General features: G+C 43.8%; 1 protein-coding gene across 1 annotated transcript in view; it reads right to left on the reverse strand.

Annotated features, from left to right (window-relative positions):
- The window catches only part of Dlp (glypican dally-like), an 89533-nt gene that overhangs the window by 68463 nt on the left and 836 nt on the right, over positions 1-20234 (reverse strand). The gene's annotated exons all lie outside the window — the stretch shown is intronic.

Below are 20234 nucleotides of genomic sequence, written 5' to 3' on the forward strand. Positions count from 1 at the left end.
CGTCCTTTCTCTTTCTGCTTCTCGCATGCCCAGCCTCGCTTTTTCTTTTTTTTTCTCTCCCTTTTCATTCCACGCCGAAAAGTTTCGCGACGCTTCTCGCTCGCCACCCTCGCGCGACGTTTCCGCTCGCGGGACGGAACAACCTTGATGAATTTTGAAATAGGTTTTCTTCGATATCGTTTTTTCTCTTTTTTTTTCGTTTGGTTATTCTTAACGATTCAACGACCGATAGTGTATAAGTCGACTTTCGCGCCCCCGATTAGGTAGCCTGTGAATTATAATCTGAGTATAATCTCGTATAATCAATCATTTACCTATTATTGATATAAATGAGTTAGACTGTACTACCGTAAGAGCTTCAATGTTATTATACAATTTTTCTAGTTATTAGATCTTTCTCGCGATTAATTAAATGAAATTAAAATAGAAACGTGTCAATGTCGTCGCTACCTATATTTTCCCATCGTAATATTTATATTTCTAGTGAGGGGCCAGTGGAGGCAACAAGTTATAATAGTTTTAAGTTGTATAGTAATTGTATAGAGTGTAAATAAATAAATAAATCTTTATATTTCTAGCGTAAATCAATATGGAGTCAAATATCTCTTTTAGTTCTAAATATTCTTTCAGTAAATCGTCTCACTTATTTGAAAACTATTTCATACCTTACCCCTACATTTTTCAAATTTTACACTTTCTTTTCATAATTTTGTATAATTTATTTTCACGTCTCTTAGCCGCCAAATCACCAAGATTTGACGTTGCCCGTCGCTGCCACGTGGAGGCGGACCTGCTATCTACCGTGTCTAGACAAGTTGCACATTTATCAAGAACCTTTTCAGCGTAAGTTTTTAGTGAATCAAATTTTTTTAGTTCAAATTTAGCAAATAGTTCTTTTGAAGATGCAACGCACACAGCCGGTCACGGAACGTGTTAATCGCCCGAAGAAGACGGTGAAAATAACATCGCTGCTCCGGGTCCAAGCGGACCCGGGTTTTCTCCGCCGTTCGACCGTCGACGGAATTTTTCAAGGACAATAGAGCGCAGCCGTAATTGAAAGGAACGAGTTCTACAAGATTGTAAATCCATCGAAGCTCTCTCTCTCTCTCTCTCTCTCTCTCTCTCTCATACAGAAAATGCTCGAGCAGAGCTGCTGAAACGTCCGAACGGATGATTCTCGCCTTCGCTGTATCACCGACGATCAAATTGGCGCGCGTGATCGAGATCAATCGGCCGAGAGAGAGAGAGAGAGAGAGAGAGAGAGAGAGAGAGAGAGAGAGAGAGAGAGAGAGGCTTGATGCGTTGCACGCGCGATACTCGTAGCCGATTCCGCGCACGATTCACCGATCGATCGACCGATCGATCGGCTCGGCTCGCCGTGATATCCGAGATGAATCAGGCGAGGTAAACGTATCGCGATAGGAGTAGTCCCGGTCGTTTCGCAGCCGATTATTCGCGAGCGATTCGCGGGCAGCCTGTTACTCACGCGATCGGAATCCTCGCGGCACGAGAGCTGGACAAGTTGGCCGTCTTGTTGCGGCCTGCGACCGTTTCGCTCGATAACCTATTTAACCCTTTAAATACCCGGCCAAAAGAATCCGTGTCCGAGCGAAATGTTTAAAACACGTTCGACGAAGTTCGATCAAGTTTCGGAAAGAAATCGCAAGAATTTTGACAAGATTAAATGATTGACTGATTAAATCGATTCAAAAAGGGGAGAAGAAATGAAATTGTTGTTCAATAAAAATATCTTTTCAACGATACATCGTTAAGGGGATAACCCCTTACGAGTTAAGACTCGTGACGAAGATATTTCATGCAAGTTCTACTAAATATTTAGATCTATATAATTTAGAGATATAACAATTATATTTCTAAAGCAAATTGAATTGTTCTATTGTCAAGATCTAAAAACGTCAGGAAATAAAGACAATGCGAAAGCAAAAATGATCTGGCCCTATCAAGGACAAATAAGTACTGATCGACTCAACGTAAAATGAGTCATGGTGCAAGGGGTTTAACCCTTAATTAGGCGCATGGGGTCAGGGCCACAGGGTCACAGCAAGTATTTGTTTCTTAAAGTTAAGTATATTAAAGAACTTTATTAATTACTATAGAAATCCATTAAGTTTTATTCCTTTTTGATACTCCTTTCCCAATGTTTTTTTGGGGTCATTTAAGAACCCATGCGCCTAATTGGGTGATTTTCTTAATGCGCCTAATTAAGGGTTAAGGCGCTGGAAGGAGTATAGCTTGAGAAATAATTTGGAAGGAATTGATAAAGCCGTTCGCTGCACAAATCGATGAATTCCGTGAAACAAAGAGCGGAGACGTGCAACAGAGAAGTGCGATATAGAATTGCGAGATAGAGTCTGCGAATCGTGGTCACGGCTCGAACAGTTGACACGTTGATAGGGGAGAGCCGATCGATTGAATCCCGCGAGAGGGACGCGATTAAAACATAAACGATTCGACGTGCCGCGCGGCGCGGCGCGACGGCTACGAATTCAAAAGCGCTCCCCATTGAACTCCGCCGTAGTCGTTGTCGTCCAGAAACTCCGTTTCGGACCGGCGCGTGTAGTTACATGTGGGAGCGCCTTGGGGCCAGACGTAACAGTGTGTTCGGCTGCAGGTTAAAACGGTGGCGACCGGCAGGCAGGTTGAAACGGGCAAAGGAATGTCGGTTCGGGAGAGGGAGAGAACGGCGGGCGAAGAGGACGGCAAGGTGGGAGAGGGTGAAAGAGCGAGCGAGCGAGAGACAGACAGAGAGAGAGAGAGAGAGAGAGAGAGAGAGAGATAAAGAGCGAGGACCAAACTGGAATCCGGTCCCCCATCTTTCCGTCTTTCCTTCCTTCCTCCCTCTTTCAGCCCTTCTTTTCCATTTTGCTGAAACGCGGACCACCGTCTCCACTTTCCGGCTAGCTTGCTCGGTGTCCTCGTTTCGTCCTTCCAGTCATCGCCGACTAGAATGGATTCTCCTCCGGCTTCCTCTCGCCTGTCTCTCCGCTCTCGAGGAAACGCATCCCGCGACACGCTCCTTCATCTGCGTGTCACGGTTCGCAGCTCGTCAAACGCTACCGTCTTCGTCCTCGTTGTCGTCGTCGACGTCTTCGTCCTCGTCGTCGTCGTCGACGTCGTTTTCGTCGTCGTCGCAAAGGTCCTTGGAACGCGGGTTGTCACGAGGTTGCGACGGGCGGGGAATTTTTCAGAGCCGTCGACGTCGACGTTTGCCCTCCGATCGGCGTTTTTACGTGTCCCTTTTCCCCGGCGACGACGACGACGACGACGCCAGCCAGAGAGCTCTCTCGACTTTCTTCCCGAGCGTGTTATTCGCATCGGAATTCCGATTAATTCTCCGGACGATGGTGGGGGGCAGATGGGGGGCCGCTGGCCGGCGCACACCCTTCTCACGGTCCCTCCACCTCCTCCTCCTCTCTTCCACCGCCTCCGCCTCCACCACTTCTCGTCTGTCGACTTCCTCTCCTTTTATTTCGTCGACGTCCCGAGGCCCCTGGAACTCGCGCGCGCGGCGGCGGCGGCGGCGGTTTTCTGCGATCGATCCGCCCGATATTGGAACATTAACGATTCACGGACATCGCGTTCCCCCGTCTATAATTGCGCCGTGAGCAACTTAAAAGCGCGCCTCTCTCTCCCTCGCCCCAGCGAATTATACCAGCGCGCCAGCTGGATATCCTTAGGCATCGCGGTTAATTAACCCGTTTGCATTCGCAGACGAGATATGCCCCCGCGACGCGACGAATTCGAACGCGACCCGTCGTTGATGCGGCGATTCCGATTCCGAACGATGTATACAGGGTGTTTCTAAATTATGGTGACTCCGGGAAATGGAGGGTAGCCGAGGCTATTTCAAGTAACTTTTTCGTTTGCCGAAATGCAATCCGCGGCTTTGTTAACGAGTTATTAGCAATTAAAGTTGGCTGCGCACCGACGAGTTTTCGTGCTGCCGCGCACATGAGCGCGAACGATTCAGGGACGTGTATGTACACCTTGGAATCGCGAATCTGCTCGCTGAACAGCGGCGCGTTCCGTGTGTCATGTCGCGAATTTATTATTTTTATTATTCGTTGATCCGTTCAGCGTAATTTTCTATGTGCAGTCTGACGCGCGTCGATAATGCTCTTCGATAGACAAAGAATCGAGGAGGACAGAAAATCGAGGGAATCCGGCGAACGCGTGAGAAAGAGGTACAGAGAGAATTTTTTTTGTCTTTGTTTTAATTACTCTTACTATTGTAGCTCGAGCTCTAGCTCATTGCTACCTATTGTCTCATCATATTATTTAAATTTCTATTGTAAATTTTTTATATTGGATCGATTCTCCTCTTGTTCCAAATATTCTTTGAGCGATTCGTGTCATTTATTTATTGAAAAACTATTTTAAACTTGTTACTAGATTTTTCAATTCCTTACATATTTTTTTGTAATTTTATATTATTTATTTTCAGGTCTCTTAGCCGTCAAATCAACGATTTGACGTTGCCCGTCCCTGCCACGTGGAGGGTACAGAGAGAATGATAGAGAGAGAGAAAGAGAGAGAGAGCGAACGGAAGGAAGGAACAACGAGTTCTTTCTGCTCCGCCGGCGAAATGAATTTCACTGGTGTAAGCTCGCACCTACCTCCGGGATCAATTTAAATGGCTATTCGGAGCCGGCTGAATTACATTAATTACGGTGCCGGAGGAAGTGCATTCGTTGGTCTCATTGTTATTCCAGGCCGACAAAACTGGCCGATGCCCCGTGGAAAAACAACGAGAGCGCCGCGCTTCCGTCGGCTATGTCGACGCTCGCCACGCTATTTCCAGCGTGTTTCGCCGAGAAGAAAAATCAGCACGGCTTTGGCGACGGTGTACGCGATGCCGCGTAGCGGTGTACTCTATTACCTTGTTCCATCTCTCAGGTACAGTCTCATTGTGTCTCGAATATACCGCAGTTTCACAGCGATTCGGATATCCCGTCTTGATTAACCGTTCGAGCACCGTCAGCCGAACGGGTCGTAATAAGTCTGTTTCATTGTTTTATTTTATCAGGACCTTGAATAAGTTCCTGCTGTTTTCATCCCAAAATAAAAGCTTCATTTGCAAGCGTTGATATCATCTGAATGCTTTCCGAGAGCATTCGGCGTAGCCGGTAACGTGATCGCTTGGCGATCACGTGAGAGGGTATCGAGCATACATTGTAGCGCGTTTGATCTGGACGCGGTGCCGAAGACACACGCGGTCGCTGGGCAACGTGTAGCGTTTGTCGTGACGGCCGAAGACGAGAGGCTTTACTTTGCAATAGGCAACAGTCAGGGTCACTTCGTGTCGCGTGGTTGAAATATATAGATTTTTGTAAACCGATACGTTTGTTCGCCCATTTTGACCGATCCTTACACATTTAAAATATTCAAAATCAGTTCACTCGAGGTATTGCCCGTTACTAGAGACCGCTTTCACACCCATCTTTCTGACAGCGAAAGAATTTCCGCGTCGGCAAAACGATTCGTCTTACGAGGCAATCCACGAGTCGATCCATTTTTTCGTTTCTTTCTTGAGAATGCGAAGCGCTGCTCAGCCAGGCCATGTGCCATCGATCGGAATAGGTGATGTTGAATTTCAACAAATAAGTTGAAATGCAAAAATCAATCAAATTATTATTTACCACCGAATATGTTTAAGATGCGAAGGCATGCGATGGTTTATCGAATCTCTTCTGATCGTTATTGTTTTTGTTGAATCGATTCGTGTTAGTTACCTGAAATATCTCAAATGAAAAGGACGTATTTTATACCTTTCTTTAAATAATTAAAGTTCTGATTAAAGTTCGATTTATAGTTCTGATAGTGTTTAATAATTAATTATTCCCATAACAAATTTATAATTCTAATAGGTGATAATCGGAAGGAGCTAAGTCTGGTGAACACAGTGGGTGGAGCAGAACTTCCCGTTTAACCCTTTTAGTGCCGGACGAAGAAGAGGTGCCTATGCGAGAATAACCGGCCGAATTTCACAGTTTTACTAGGGTTTGGGAAAATAATCATAAAAACCAAACGGGAAACAATATTTACATGATTCAAAAAGCAGTGTACTAAGGATGAAACAGAGAACAAAACAGTGACACTAGTTTTTCTTTACTCGTTTAAAATTATATAAATAACAAAGGTAAAAGTCTCCATAAGAAAAAGTAAACGTTGAGTTCTCTCTTTCAAAACGTATTTGCACAAGAAGCCGTCTTTTCATCATAATTCTATATAGACCAATTATTATGAAGTATATATTTCGCATTTATGTAACATCTAAATATATGCAGATATGTATCTGCTATTATGTAACAAGCGTATTTTGCTATTATGTGCGTCGTTGGCACTTTTGGCAAGTGTAGCAAACGACGATATATCGTCGTCCGGCACTAAAAGGGTTAAGACGCGAAGCAGGGTATACAAGATCCAGCAACTTTTCGAGCACAGCTCGTGCAAGTTCGTTCCTTCGGTCGGAGAGAGAAAAGTCGCCGCGAAAGCGGGTCGAAGCGAGCGGAGCTGGCAACGAGAAGCTGTTTGTCGGGGATACGTTCCCGCGAGAGGGACAGTCGCCTGGAGAGGCTCCGGGGTCGGCTTTGGTTTCAGAGCGAAACTAGTTGGCCGAGTTGGACGCGCGGCCGGTGGCAAGGCGGGTCGTTGCGCGATCGTTAAAGCGTGCGAAACGGTCCTGTCTAAACTCGGCGGACGACGAGCCGCGCTAAACTTCTCCAGCGGGGAACCTCGGGGCTCGAACTCGCCGGAGATTCCCGAGAATGACGAGAGCCAAACGCGCCGTTTCTCGCGTGCCCGAGCTTTTCGGGACGCTCCCATGAACCTCCGGACTACCTGGCGAGCAAATCCCTTCTAAGGTCGCGGTCGACCTTCGATTAGCACGTTTCTAATCGCGCAGGTGGTTATCGTCGCGTGTGACACCCGGTGGTTGCGAAAAATAAATGGAATCGAGGCACGTCGACAATTTTGATTATTAACGCAAGGGTTGGTCGACTTTTGAACCCTTTGCACTCGAGTGGCGCTTCTGGAGCGCCAATGAAAATTGTTATATAATTAAGAAAATAATGTTGACAGTATTAAACCTTTACACTCGAAACCATTTTAACCTTTTAGGTACGGCAGGATTTTGCGCAAATAAAGTTTTTCGTAATTAAATTACCATTTTCTCTTAATATATATATTTTTCCACATATCTATATATAGTATTAATAATATATATTCTTTTCTTAATGTATTGTATATAGACACTTTCACTTGAATTGTTTGCTTTAATAAATAATGAAACAATTGAGTAAAGCACGAACCATTCGCGAAAGCCACTATAGTTCTCAATTAGTCAGGTTATGTTCGGTTATGTCAGGTTATGTTCTCAATTAGTCCGGGGTGCGCGCGCGCCGATCGCGTTCGTTAGTGCACGCGCGAGAAGTCCGCTCTTTCGCGCGAAAAGTCCGCCGCTGTTTCGCGCGTCTCTCGAAAACCGCTCGATGCAACCTGCTCGTTCGCAAACGAACGTCGAGTGGCGCCGCTAATAAACGATAAGTGCTACGAAAACCGCGCCGCTGTCTCTCTCGGCCGCGTTTAATCTTCGCCGTCGGGTGTCGGGTTAACCGTGTTTGCATCTCGCGCGAGACACGGTACACACTCTCGACCGCGTTACAGCTCCGTTCTCTCTCCGCACTTGCGCTATCGCCGGAGAATCGTTGCCGTCTGATAAATTTTTTATCGCTCCGTGGCGGCGTCGCGGAGGTGATCCGCTACCGAAACGGGGCGCCGCGCTCGTCTCTCGCGGATGCATGCGCGCCGAGCGTGCACCGTGCAATCGTCGCAGACGCGAGCGCTCTCAAATATTTAAGGGAAACAGTTTAGAGCCGACTCGAAGCCGGTGAATCTTTAACGCCGGCTTTACGGGATCCGTGAAGATGCGCCGAACGTTTTAATTTACGATCGTTGGAACTCGAGATATACGTCGCGGAGTCGTGCGCAGCCTCGCGCGGAAAGAAACTTAACCCTTTGCACTCCAGGGCATTTTAAGTCTAAATCTAACATAGCTATTTCAACCAGCTGCATTTGCATTTGATATAAGTTAGTACAATTTATGAATATGTAATAGAGTCTAGTGAATTATACAACTGTTACGCCTTTAACAATCTTTTAAATAGAAGGGTCTTTAACCCTTTGACTACTGTTGGCGCCTATTGGCGTCCGAGACATGTTGGCTTCCCGGTACTGTAAGCGCCAATAGGCGTCAACATCAAATTTCGCCCTCTTTTATTATTCAATTTGATTAATTACATATTGTGTAACATTTATGTTATATATTGTAAAAGAAGCTTAAAATTATTGTTCACTTCAAGTAATATTGGTTTAATGTAATAGAATTCAATGTTTGGAATATTTTAATATATTTCCACAAAAAGGCATGTCTAACGAAAAACTACGGCCGTGCCAAACTCTGCCGTGGTCAAAGGGTTAATAGTGTCAAAATTATTTTGGAAATGACATAACGATGTTCATCGGTGCCGCAGAGGCGCCGCTCGACCGCAAAGGGTTGAAACACCAATTTCCAATAGACACCGTTTCCCTATCACGAAAACTGAAACAGAGATGCTTCGTCCTCTTCGCGACTCGTCAGGACGACGACCATAAACGCGAGACGGAGAACGCAGGAATTTATGGTCGCGTCTCGCGGAAAAACATGGAAAAACCAACGAGACGGACCCCCGCTACTCGGTGGTCGGTTATTAAAAATAAACGACCGAAGACTAGGGGGGGGCCGAGCCGCGTACGGGCAGAGAGAAGCTGGGGGGGAGGGGGGTTGGCTACGGCAAGGATGGGAAGAGAAGCGGAAGACGAGAAGGATAGCTCGCGGGCGGAACAATGGCCGAAAATTGCCGGGCGAAATCGTTGAGAGGAAATGGCTGGGAGACGCTGGATTCGCATAAGAGTCCGGCCACCACCCCCTCCCCCCGGCTCCCTCGGCCATTGTTCCCCTGCGCACACGCGTACGGATAAAGGTTGGATGATACCCAGACCAATCAGCTGAAAATTCGATTCTTTTTTCCACGTTTTTGGGAGAGTCCAGATGAGTCGCCTCTGGGATCGATCTCTGGAATTTGCATAATTTAGCATAATTATCGCAGAATTTACATGCTCGTTGAATGGATTAAACGGAGCGTTATGTGCTATAGATTAAAATTTTTATTGATAGAAAAACTACTGTTTAAGACAAAAATAATTACGGAATGATCGTAACACTTTACCGTCGTTCGATTATTTATGCCATTGTACGGCAAATCTAGTAACATTTTCCAATTTCCATAACGTTTGCATTGAATAATATCTATGTCATTTTATTTATTTTATTCGTCGCGAAGGGTATCTGATATTTAAAAAATTGTATAAAAATATCGGAGCTACGTGGTGCACTTTTACTTCGATAATAGGTAACAAATTATTGTTATAATTATAAAAAGCCGATTTATAGGCTACCTATAATTATTACCGATCCATAGGTCGATAAAGTGTTAAGGCTGTCCTAATGGAAGAGTTAATCACTGTCGCGGTCAGCAATTTTGATCATTGGATTTCGACGATAAATACATTCCTTTTCTATCATTTGTAAATATTCTATATAATTCTATTACTTCTGAATCGCTCGAATTTCTTCCCGGACCGCATAGAATAACGTTATACTTTATATATTAAATATAAAGGAATCTATAATATAATAACGTATGAATTTTTAGTATTTTTATCTTATATATTCGTCGGTGCTTATTCTGTGAAATTTCTGTGCAACGAACGAGGTTTTCATAAATTATACAAATAAAATGAAATCAAATCTTGAATAAGAAGAGCGTCATCCATATTTAGATGACTACCCTATGATACCCTATGGCGAACCTTGCTTCGAGGCTTGACGCTCTTCGAGAACCAAACACAGAATAATATAAAAATATTCCTCTATTTCAACGAAGGCATTCGACTGCTCCTCGCTCCGATCTCGAGGATTTCCTCCGAATCCTTTTTTCCACGAGATCCCGAAAGTACCAGTCTCGGCTGACATTTCACGGAAAGCCGTGATTAAATTCCAGTCATCCGGCCAGGGCCGCCATGACTCAACGAAAATGACCGGGGACGTTTATCCGAAGGGGGGAGGGGAGGGGGGAGACGATCTTCTCCCCCGGTTAATATCAGCTCCGTGGAAATAATTACGAAAGTTTCCCGTCGCAGAATTTGACAAGGGCGTCCGGTTACACGTATCCGTCGACGCACGGATCCCGGGGGCCGCCGCCGCCGCCACCTAATTAAAGCGCGTCGAATTCCACGCGTAATCGAAGCTTAATCCGATCCCGATGATCCGGAACGCGCGGACACGATCCCGTCGACGTTAACGAAGGAGATTGGCCGCCGCTGCGGCGAACCGCCCGGGTAATTAGCGAATTTAGTGGCCGACGAGAAATGTCGTCGTCGTCGTCGTCCGTCGCTCCCCGGTAATAGCTATCGTCGCGACGTCGATACACACCAGGCTCGCAGTCGTGGCCGTCGCAACCTTATCGCTTAATCGAAAGATTCGCGAGACACGGCGAACGACTCTGGGATCGCTCCAGCGATCTGACCGAACGACGCGCGGTCAACCCCGAGCACTTAAAGAACCTTAACCCTCTTAGTGCCGGGCGAGAAAGCCAAATTTCACAGTTTGCTAGGATTTGGAGAAAGGCTCATCAGAACCAATAGTTCAAGGTTTGAAATTTGGGCAAAACAGGGCTGATTCATCCTGTTTTGCTCGGTGCATTATCTCAGGGGTGACGCAGCATAACAGTTACACGTTATTAGCGCCTAGTCCTTTCGATTTTAAACGCGCAGAATAGTTATTAAACGCTCTCATATTATGCAAGCTCTACTAAATACGAATATTGTTCATTTCTCCAGCATCGAAGTAAAAATGAATTCTTTTTTTTTCTTTTTTTTTCTGCGTTTACAGTCGCATCAACCACCAGATGGGTTATTAGCGACTCAAGACAGAGTTAAAGTTTGCGATACAGTCGGGACTGCTTCAGGAAACGCAGTAACTTCTCGATTGTTTCTTTGTTCTTCAGTGTGTTTTCTAAAGGAGGTCTAATATCGTAGCGTTGTCTTTCCCATCGGTAAATTTTGCAGTGTAGAACGATGTGCTCAACTGTCAGAGGAGTGTTGCATGTACCACAGATTGGTGGTTCTTAAAAATGAATTCTGTTATGACAGTATAGGAAACAAAAATCGTCTGGTACTATTAGGAAAATTATTAAGTACGAATAATCGCTAATCGTTGCCGGCGATGTGAGAAAGGAGGTTCGCGGAATCGAATGAAATAATAGCTGCCGCGCATCGATTGAGACGGTGTTCTCCTCGACTGTCCTCAACGGGAGAAGACGATGTGGTTTCTCCGCTCGGTAGCTTCGTGTTTGTCCAGTAGTAAATTTGATAAGGAGCGTCAAACGGGTCGCGATTGTTCCGCCGCCGGCGTTTTATCTGAAGAGAGACACGAGAGTCGAGTAAATGTCGTTGAAACGAGCCGTCGCCGTGCCGTTGCCCGATAGCTCAGCCGGCGCACAGGCTTCTCTCTATCTGCGCCACCGAAAAAGAAAACGCGATTTCAACGTTTCGTAGAGCGGCGCGGCATGGAAGCGGAGCTGAGTGCGATCGGAACGTCCCCCGCGCGATTACGTTTCATCTTCGCGACGTTCGAGCGGCAGCGAAGCTTTCTATGAAGTGTTTAACCCTTTTGTTAACCCTTTGACTAGTTTTTTGGTAAGGTAGCAGGCCGAGGAGGTTTTCGCGGACGCGTGTAGAAATTATTTTAACGCGGTGTCATGACTGACGCTGAATTTTAACGCGTTAAGTGCCGTGTCAGTCGTCGGTGACTGACGCTGAATTTTAACGTGTTGAGTTACACGTCAGTCGTCGGTGACTGACACTGAATTTTAACTTGTTCAGTTACAGGTCAGTCATCGGTGACTGACAGTATGAAACATAAAACTAACAAATTCACATTGTTCTAAATTGTTGCCTGAAATTGATTCAAAGTCCTCTCAATTTTTATTTAATACCGTATTCTATTGCCAAAGTATTATTTCAATTTTAATGGAATTAATGCATCCAGTAAATTCTAATTTGCAAGTAGCGCGCTTCTTCCTTATTTTCTTTCAATCTTTCTTTATATTTTTTAATTATATATCCTTATATAATCGCGTGGCCTTCGATAGGTTGGATCTGTATATTTTCATACGTTCCCGAAAATTTGTCAATTCTTCTTCTATCGGCCGAGAAGGTAAACCGTCCATTTTTTTTGTTCAACGATAGAAGCAAACAAGCCAACAGTCGTTATCGCGACCAAAAAAAATTGATACCTATCGGCCACTAGAACCGTGATCGTACCGCGAGATAAACGGAAGAATCGTCCAAGTTTCGTGAATCGCGGAACAGAAGGTAAACCGAGTCGACGGCGAGTTTGCGAATGAGACCTTAAGAGGGATGATCGTGTTTATCGATGCGATTTCGATCGTTATCGGTGAAACAGCGGCGCCAACGCCGATGTCCCTGCGGAATCGTAATCGTTGGACAAACACCGGAGAACGAGGATGGATTTTATTTCTTTACCGTGCACGTGGTACGGTTCGGAAGACTTTTCTCAGGTAGCTGCCGATCATCGCCTCGAGCCTCGTACTTACCTGAAAAGAAGAAAGAATTCGAGGTTAACAGGATAATAGCCGCTTTTTCGAAGATCGCGGGGCTTGTTATTACACCGCGGGGAATTCTTGCGAATACCTCGTTTGCATGCGTTACTTTGCAAAAATTCGCGAGGATTCGGATAACTGTTATTCGAACAATTTCTCACGAAAAGAATATACTTAATTTTTACTCGATGACTAAAATATTGGTCAGTTCAATCATTTTTCTATAGATTTTGGTATTTTATTTTTATTAAGTTTGTTTGGTTCAAATGCTTATCCTGTAATGTTAATGGGGGTGATCGTCAAATTCAATTATTATTGTTGGGGACGGTACACGTTCAATTGCTCGATCTATTTGTCAGGTTATAGTTAAGTTAAGGAAAGTTAAGGAAAGAAGTTAAGGAAAGTTAAGGAAAGAAGTTAAGGAAAGAAGAAAAAATTTCCGAGAAAATGGAAAAATGGCGGAAATGAAAACAGAAGAAATGGCAAACCTCGAACAGGAAAAATAGAAAACCTCGAACAGGAAAAATAGAAAACCTCGAACAGAAAAATAAAAAACCTCGAACAGGAAAAATAGAAAACCTCGAACAGGAAAAATAGAAAACCTCGAACAGAAAAATAAAAAACCTCGAACAGAAAAATAAAAAACCTCGAACAGGAAAAATAAAAAACCTCGAACAGGAAAAATAAAAAACCTCGAACAGGAAAAATAGAAAAGCGAGGATCGGCTATATTTTCCCCAGTCGCGAAAACTAAGTCCCCCCAAACCATGCAAATGAGCGGAGGTAAACGAATTCCGGGGAACGGCGTACGAAAGGCGGAAACCGACATTAAAAATGGGAAATAATTGGCGAATCGCTAGAGCATGGAAAATCACGGCGGGAGAAGGTTCGCAAACCGTTTTCTCGAAGGGAAGAAAGACTTCTCACAGTCTGCACGGCGGATCTCCTCTCGCAATGGACGCGCGTCCATGGGCTTGTTTCGCGTACCTGCACGCTGACTCGTTGCCGTGGCATTCCTAAAGTCTGGTTCGCTCGGTAATTATGAGATATTAGCCGGTAATTTATAGCTGTCGGAGGGACCTTCTCGAAGAAGGTAGAGGAGAAGCCCTCCCCGCGATCCTTCCTCCCCTAACCTGGCCCCCGACCGCCTGGCTGCTTCGCTCGCTCGCTTTTCTGGTTGTTCGCTCGCTTGCCTGGCTCTGCTCGCCTTGCTAGCCGGATAGTTGGCTAGCTTGCTCGCCCTTCTCTCTACCCTCCTTCCTTCCTTCCTTCCTTTCTGCCTTCCTTCCTTTCTTCCTTCTTTCTCGGACCCCTATCGGAGAATGCAGTTCCTCGCTTCGAAACGGGGTCCAGAAGGTCGGCCACGCATTCATCCTCTTCTCCTTCCTCAACTTTTGCTTCTCATATTTTCCCCCACCCCTTCCTCGAACTGGTAGGCTCCGCTTCGCCGGAAGTGACCGATCGATAGCCCACCGATTACTATTCTCGCGATCGATTGTCGCGAAGACTAGGAAGCGCGATGCTACGAGTCCTATTTTTTAGGACGAGATCGACCCTTTGCGATCGAAGCCATTTTAGCTTTGAATATAAAATAATTTCTCTACGCTACGAGTCCTATTTTTAATAATTTCTCTACGCTACGAGTCCCATTTTTAATAATTTCTCTACGCTACGAGTCCCATTTTTTAGGACAAGATCAACCCTTTGCAATCGAAGCTATTTTAGCTCCAAATCTAAAATCATTTTTCTACCTTATAGTATTTCCATTTTATGTCACAATAATTTATATTTTTATATCATTAATAAAATATTTGATTCATATGAAATTATTTCTCGTGACAAAGGAACCAAATAGTTTTACTGTTAAGAATTTTTTTCAACCTAATCTTTGTTAGTATGAAATTGATTTTGTAACGCGATAGAATAATGTTACTGGTGCCTTAGAGTCGCCACTCGAGCGCAAAGGGTTAAACCAACAGAGAGCTAAACGACCTATCTGATTCTAGCTAAAAACACTCGATCAGTTCTCTTGCTAAAATAATATTGCTACTGTTTTCGGGAATCAAATTTTACCAGTTAGTTTGACAAAATTTTCCTTGTTATTTTGACAAAATTTTCCTTGTTATTTTGGCAAAATTTTCCTCGTTATTTTGACAAAATTTTCCTTGTTATTTTGGCAAAATTTTCCTTATTATTTTTGGCAAAATTTTCCTTGTTATTTTGGCAAAATTTCGCCAGTTATTTGGACACAACTTTTTGCCAATTACGCGGAGAACACCGTTTTCATTCAGCGATCCAAAGTTGCTGAGATACGGCGCTATCGTAACGACGATAGCAAGCGAGGATACGAGAAATCGTGTGTAGGCATTGTAGATATTACAACTGGTTTTTAAAAAGAAAACACGGTTGCACCGTGGATAATTGCACGGCGTTTGCAACCGCGGCTTCGAATGCTATGCAAATTCCGGTTTTTATTCGCATTCTCGAGAACGCCGTAATTGTAAGAAAGATTCGTTCTCACCGCTAACACTTCGCCGGCCGCCATTACAGTTACGCCTTGGGACAAACTAACGTTAACAGATGTTGGTATAATATATGTATAACTCGCAGCGTTGTTACAGGAAAGAATAGCTAATTTTTCACGGAGATTTTTTCGTAAAACTCTGTAAAGGGTTCGAGGTACTCGACGAAAGGATACGACAGAAAAACAGTTTTTTAGTCGGTCACGATGTTAATTAGTGTCACTGTGGTAATTAGCATTTATTCATTCTTATAATTATAAAATAAATAAATAAATAAATAAATTAACCCTTTGCACTCGATTGGTGACTCTGAGGCAACGCTAAAACTATTCTGCCACCTTCTAAAATAATTCTCACAGCAACAATAAATTTTAGAAAGATTGTTAAACATGAAACCATTGGCACGAAACACAAGAGTTAATTTTGTATATATAAAATGCACTTTGTAATTTAAAATGGAAATATTGTATACAGGAAAAATTGTCTCCGATTTACAGTTGAAATGGCTTCGAGTGCAAAGGGTTAATAATGTTCATAAGTACTAGATCATGCGTGAAATCTTCATCACGAGTCCGACACGTTATTACAGCGAAATGGATTAATCTCCAGTGTCTCTAAATTTGGATTTTTATGGACGACAATTCCAGCTTCTTTTCATTTCTCAATTGCTAACGTATTCATAAATAAAATAACGTATTCGTAAACGGAAAAGGTAGCGCGATCGAGGTTTATATAATCGGATGTTCTACGACTTTTATGCGCCATAAAGATCCCCGATCTATGGACGACATTTCGATGCTACCGTCGAGGGACAATCTTTCTCCGCAAAACAGAGAGGACCAAGCTTTCTCGGTGAATGAATTCTAAGGTTGTAGTTAGCGATTCTCTTGGCTCGCTCTCCCCGTCGACCACTCAATTCGGAGGACGCCTTGTCGCGAGAAGCGGCTGCGAGAAGCCTCTGCGCGCGACTGTTTACCGAAGGGTCCAACGTCAAACAGAGAGCACGGTAGTTAGATAACGAGACGCGATGTTGCTACGCCCACGCGCGCCGACACACGAGCGCCGCGTTCTGTTCGACGCCGAGGGAAAGAAAAGGCCAGCCCCCCGTGAACGGGGAAAAGCGTCGAGCGACGGAGCTCGGAAAGCGGGGGACGACGGCGAAGCTTTTACAAACTCCGAGGGGTGACCAAACTTTCGGCGAACTTGCCGAAAACAGTTGAAAAACTGCTCGCGCTAAAACAACTTGGAGACTGACGGAGAGGAGTCGATCGATACCGTTAACAATAAAAACGCTGATAAAGGATAGCTTTCTCTGCCCGAAAGTTCAACATAACCTAAATATTAGAATTACGTTTTTGTTATGGGAATAATTAATTATTAAACACTGTTAGAACTATAAATTGAACTTTAATCAGAACTTTAATTATTTAAAGAAAGGTATTTTTATTTGAGATATTTCAGGTAACTAACACGAATCAATTCAACAAAAACAATAACGATCGGAAGAGTTTCTAACCATCGCATGCCTTCGCATCTTAAACATATTCGGTGGTAAATAATAATTTGATTGATTTTTGCATTTCAACTTATTTGTTGAAATTCAACACTAAACGATTCAACTGGAAATACGAAATCACTTTTCTGCTTTATAGTACTTCCATTTTGTATAACAAAGTGCATTCGGTTCGCACGAAATTGAGTCACGCGACTCGTATAACAATTACGATTTAAACAATTCTTTCGATCTCAGCTCTGGCGATATCTGTGAAAATAATTTTGGAACTCGGTGCAACAATGCGCCACGGAATCGCCACTCGAAAGGATCTTTATTTTTATAGGATTATTATTAATTATAGGATTATTATTATAGGATTATAATAATTTATTTTATAATAATTATTAATAATAATTTTATAGGATAGGATTAATTTATAGGATTATTATTTATAGGATTATTATTATTCAACGATTGGCTGTAATTATAATTACGTTGATTTTACAGAAGGAACTAATCGCAAAGGTTTCCTCGGAGGATCGACGGAGCGATCGATCACCGGCGGATCGATCTTCTGTTCCTTCGAAACTGTCGAGGCACGCGCGCGTGACGACGACGACCCCCTTGTCTTGTGCCGCCTTCGGGGCCAGAGGTTTTTTGTCGACGAGTTCGAGGAACGCGTTTTCTCGATGGTTAAGAAACGAAACGCTAGGATTCTCGCGGCACCGCAAAAATTATACAAATCGCCGCCGACTATTCATTCTCAATTATCCTAATTATATCGACTGTTTCGAGACGACGAAACGGCGAAACTTTGGCGTGAGAATTCGGTGGCACGTGTGCGTTTGTACGAGCCGAGGGGCCGCGTTTATGTTAATCGGGCCGAAATAGTGATGGCTGGAGAAAGAGAAAAAATAAAAGAGAGAGAGAGAGAGAGAGAGAGAGAGAGAGAAAAGGGATCGGTGGAATTACGATATGAACAAAGCGAGTGTTATGGAATGCATCGAGTTGTTCGGCTCGCAGGGTTCGGGGCCACTCGACGACTCATTCGCTGACACGATTCTTTTGATGGATGGACCCCGACCGGATCGATCCACAGGATACGGACCGACACAACATCGGCATTTCGTACCACGCCACGTTTTCACGCGCTCGTTTAGAGCAACGGAGATCCGTGCAACGATACCACCGCCGCGCAGTGGCCTGGCCAACGCCTAAATTCAATTCATTAACACTTTCTATTCGTTCGCTAATTTCCTGCACCAAAAAAGCCACGTTACTTGTTCAAAATCATGATTTTCTAGTGATGGTTATAATTGTACCAGAAATTAGAATTTAATTCAGAAATTAGAATTTATTAGAATTTAATTCAGAAATTAAAATTTATTAGAATTAATTTAGAAATTAGAATTTATTAGAATTAATTTAGAAATTAGAATTTAATTCAGAAACTAGAATTTAATTCAGAAATTAGAATTTATTAGAATTTAATTCAGAAATTAGAATTTATTAGAATTAATTTAGAAATTAGAATTTAGTTCAGAAATTAGAATTTATTAGAATTAATTTAGAACTTAGAATTTATTAGAATTAACTTACATCTTAGAATTTATTAGAATTAACTTACATCTTAGAATTTATTAGAATTAATTTAGAAATTAGAATTTAATCTAGAAATTAAGGAATTTAATAACGAAGAATCAATTATTTTCTGTAATACACAAACGAATCCTCGTCACGCCATCGAGTACGCGTTAATGGTAAAAGCGAGCTTATTGATCGAACATAGTTATCGGTTAACGCAGTCATTGACGAATACCGGATTCATTGAATTCACGCCGGTCAAGACGAGGTCTGCGGAACGCGGGTATCGGCGATTTCAATGTGTAGCTCGAACGGACGGAGCCGGTTGAATCGAATCGTCGCCTTCCAATCAGGTTCACTCGGCTAAGCTGATTATCGAAGACCACATGCTCGACTGACTATAGGAAGGATGCTGCTCTTGGTCTATTGACGTTCTGAAGCCCAGAAGCCAGCTAGGCGTTGTCCGAATGAAAAGCTGCCGGCGCAGTTCTACATCATCGCGAGAGCACTTAATAGTCGGGCAGAAATCGCGGATTTACGCGCTGTACAAATAATTATAATTTGAACGGCTACAAGAAGATCTTTAACGATTATCTGAAGGATACTTGTAGATATATATATATATAACACGGTGTGTCGGTCTGACAGACCAATAGGAAAGTTAAGGAAGGTATAGGAAGGTTAAGAAAAAATATTCGACTCACGAAGAGTAAATATAAGTAAATATTTAACCCTTTGCGCTCGAATCTATTTCGATCGTAAATCTGAGATCAAATTTCCGACTCATAGCGTTTCTATTTTATGTAACAAAGTGCACTTTTAATTGATTCTTGTGAGCGATAACAATAGTTTCGTTATTCAACAATTTTTGAAATCTAAATTTTGTTTGTGTAAAAATTATGGAAGAAGCGAATAATATTTAGCAAATGAAATCTTGAAATCTTTATCACGAGTCTGACTCACTTATCACAGTGCAAAGAGTTAAAGAGCAGACGGAAGAGAGTTTGTCTTCTGACTTTTCCCTACAGCAACGCATTTCTACCCTACTCCGCGAATAACAACGGTGTGGAGAATAATTGTTGCTTTGACCGACCGGCGCGCGTCCGATGCACAGAACTGCGTTTTAACCGACGCGAATTTCATTTTCGCGACTGTCGGCGAGTCGTTCCCCTGTTTCCGGTCGGCGATTTCCATGCGCGGCGGGTCGCGGCGATTAAATTTCTCTGGGGCCTTCGCCTCTCGGTCCAGAGAAGAGGAACACATAGAGAGACCAGAGAAGAGGAACACAGAGAGGACATAGAGGACAGAGAGACGGAAGAAAGCCGAGACGATTCGCGGCTTCCGATTCGCGGAACCGAGGCCGCGAGTCGCGGAAGTCTGTCCTCTCGCTGTTGCTAACGAACGACGATCGACGGGCGACGTCGGCAAGGAAATCGATGCCCGGGGAGCAACGAACTTCACGGGGAAGCTCTCTCGTCGACGGGGATTGCCGGTTGGTGGAAAGAGTGAGGATTGAACGACGCGCGGCGCGGTCTGAGTTGACGCGTGCACATGACACGCGTCAAACGCATACACCCCGCTGTTGCGACCGCTCCTCGTCTCTCTCTCTCTCTCTCTCTCAACCCTGCGATCTCCACCCGGCCACTGGTCAGCAACGCGTCAACCACCGGTTTGTTTGCAAATTTAATAGAACCTCGTCGCCGTTCGCGTTCTGCTCATTTTATTATTATTTCCACGAGTCGTCTCGCCTGTTCCACGATAAATCTTTGTTCATTGTTGTTGGGGTCATCTTGACCGGTTCAGTGAATTTTACAACTATAGCAGACGATTTACGCAGCCTAATTTTCTTACACACATTCGTTACTTTTTATTATTATTAATTGAGTTGTCG

The sequence above is a fragment of the Augochlora pura genome, chromosome 2, assembly GCF_028453695.1.
Source record: "Augochlora pura isolate Apur16 chromosome 2, APUR_v2.2.1, whole genome shotgun sequence".
Lineage (NCBI taxonomy): Eukaryota > Metazoa > Arthropoda > Insecta > Hymenoptera > Halictidae > Augochlora > Augochlora pura.